Raw genomic sequence first — 2,731 nt, forward strand, 5'->3', positions numbered from 1 at the left:
TCAGAACGGTCTGTCTCCCAGGCTGGAGTGCTGTGGGGTGATCTTGACTTACTGCAACCACTGCTTGCTGGGCTCCAAAAATCCTCTCACCTTAACCTCCCGAGTAGCTGGGACAACAAGCGCTCGCCACCACATCTGGCTAATTTTTTGTATTTTTGATAGAGACGGGGTTCGCACCATGTTGGCCAGGCTGGTCTCAAACTCCTGACCTCAAGTGATCCGCCAACCTCAACCTCTCAAAGTGCTGGGATTACAGGCACGGCCATAATAGTTCTTTTGGGAGGAAAAAAAAGTCTTCCAGCTGATATGCAAACCTCAAAGTCACTGAAGGTTGGTATGATTTTAAAGGATGAGAAATCAGAGGTTTCTGGGTGAAGGTACAATCAAGCCAATACCCTTATTTATTGGAAAGAAATTCAATTTTCCTTCTCTTCTCTTCTCTTCTCTTTTGTCTGTGAAGAGGAACATTTAAGAACGGGTCAGTTTTCATTTGTTCCTTGGTTCCGGTATCTGCTAGAATTGTATTTGCGAGGTTATGAAGAGCTGACCTACTTGGGAAACATAAAACAATTTTGTTGTTGTTGTTGTGGTTTTGCTAAACTCTTAACACTCAGTTAAACACACACAAGTTTAATTTAGAAAATAACCTTGGCTGGGCTCAGTGGCTCACACCTGTAATCCCAGCACTTTGGGAGGCCGAGGCAAGTGGATCACCTGAGGTCAGGAGTTCGAGACCAGCCCAGCCAACATGCGGAAACCCCCATCTCTACTAAAAACACAGAAATTAGCAGGTGTGGTGGTGCACACCTGTAGTCCCAGCTACTCGGGAGGCCAAGGCACGAGAATCGCTTGGACCCACGAGGTGGAGGTTGCAGTGAGCCAAGATCAGGCCACTGCACTCCAGCCTGGGCGACAGAGTGAAACTCTGTCTCAAAACAAACCAACCAACCAGAAACTAAAAGCCTCTCGCACTCCCATGTGTATTGCAGCTTTATTCACAAGTGCCTAGATGTGGAATCCACCCAAGTGTCCGTCAACAGACACATGGATAGAGAAAATGTGGTGTACATACACAGTAGAATACTATTCGACCTTAAAAAAACACAAAACAGGCCGGGCGCGGTGGCTCAAGCCTGTAATCCCAGCACTTTGGTGAGGCCGAGACGGGCGGATCACGAGGTCAGGAGATCGAGACCATCCTGGCTAACACTGTGAAACCCCGTCTCTACTAAAAAATACAAAAAACTAGCCGGGCGAGATGGCGGGCGCCTGTAGTCCCAGCTACTCGGGAGGCTGAGCAGGAGAATGGCGTGAACCCGGGAGGCGGAGCTTGCAGTGAGCTGAGATCCGGCCACTGCACTCCAGCCCCGGCGACAGAGTGAGACTCCGTCTCAAAAAAAAAAAAAAAAAAAAAACACAAAACAAAATGAAATCCTGGCATTTTTCCTCTACAAAACAAAAACAAAAACATGGTTAAGTTTGGGGGACATTACATAAAGTGAAATAAGCCAAGCACAGAAAGATAAATACCGCATGATCTCACTTATTTGCGGAAGCTGAAATAGTTGGTCTCACAAATAGAGAGTAGAATAGTGGTTACCGCAGGTGGTGAAGGTGGGGGAGGTGGGAATAGCCAAAGGTGGGTTACTGGATACAAAAGTACAGCTAAATAGGAGAATAAGTTCCAGTGTCCCTATAGGGTGAATACAACAACTTATTTATGTTTTCAAATAGCTGGAAGCATAGATTTTTAATGTCTCCCAACTCAAAGAAATGATATATGTTTGAAGGGATGGATGTGGTCATTGTCCTGACTTGAACATCACAAATTGTGTACATAGATCACAACATCACACCACACTTCATAAATGTGCACAATTGTTATGTGTCAATTAAAACAGTAATAAAAGTCAAAAATAAAAATGAAACACGTGGAAACAGGAAAAAAAAAAGCCTTTAAGAACAGAGTATAACAAGGACTTCCAAAAGTAAGCACAGAAAGGGGAGGGGGATGTAGCTCAGTGGTAGAGCGCATGCTTTGCATGCATGAGGCCCCGGGTTCGATCCCCGGCATCTCCATTATAGTTTTGCTGATTTCTCTATTCATTTTGGTCCATAGCTCCTTATCATTAAACTGCCATGGATGTGATCATTATATGTATTATGATTCCGGGCACTACTTGGAGCTCAGATTTTCACACCAGGCGTGGTCTTCCCATTCTGAAATCTCTAATGTTTCAAATGCACATGAGCTAGAAGAGGCTGATGGGAGTAATCAGCAGAAAAGTGTTAAGGCAAAACCTGACTTGATGATTGAAACCACAGCAAACGTGAGCAGGAAGATCATCTGGGGAGTGTACACCACATCTCGTGCCACTGTGATTGCACTGCACTGGTCTCGAGGGCTGTTGACGCATTCCTGGCCATCCAGGGGGGCAAGTGTGTAAGTTGCTGGAAGGTCTGGGCCCCCCGTTTGCCATCTCACTCTTCTGCACTGCCACTAACCACCTCTTTTGCATGGGAGGAACCCAAAGGCAAACTCGTATCCCACCAGGGCTTTGCTCTCTGCTTCCTCAGCGACACTTCTCCATGCTGTAATGCACATGCAATTTACATTTATATTCATACACTGTGTTCCGTGGTGAGGAGACCTGCAAACCTACCCCAAAGGTCAAGGGAGCTGAGAGGCCAAAGAAAGGGGCTGACAAACCCAGTTTCTCAGGCAAAAACA

General features: G+C 45.9%; 1 non-coding gene across 1 annotated transcript; it reads left to right on the forward strand.

Annotated features, from left to right (window-relative positions):
• Positions 1-2,007: 2,007 nt before the first annotated feature.
• On the forward strand, positions 2,008-2,079 carry TRNAA-UGC. The gene has a single exon. It is a non-coding gene; the product is annotated as a tRNA-Ala (tRNA).
• Positions 2,080-2,731: the final 652 nt, after the last annotated feature.

The sequence above is a fragment of the Trachypithecus francoisi genome, unplaced genomic scaffold (genome assembly GCF_009764315.1).
Source record: "Trachypithecus francoisi isolate TF-2019V2 unplaced genomic scaffold, Tfra_2.0 Lachesis_group11, whole genome shotgun sequence".
Taxonomy (NCBI): domain Eukaryota; kingdom Metazoa; phylum Chordata; class Mammalia; order Primates; family Cercopithecidae; genus Trachypithecus; species Trachypithecus francoisi.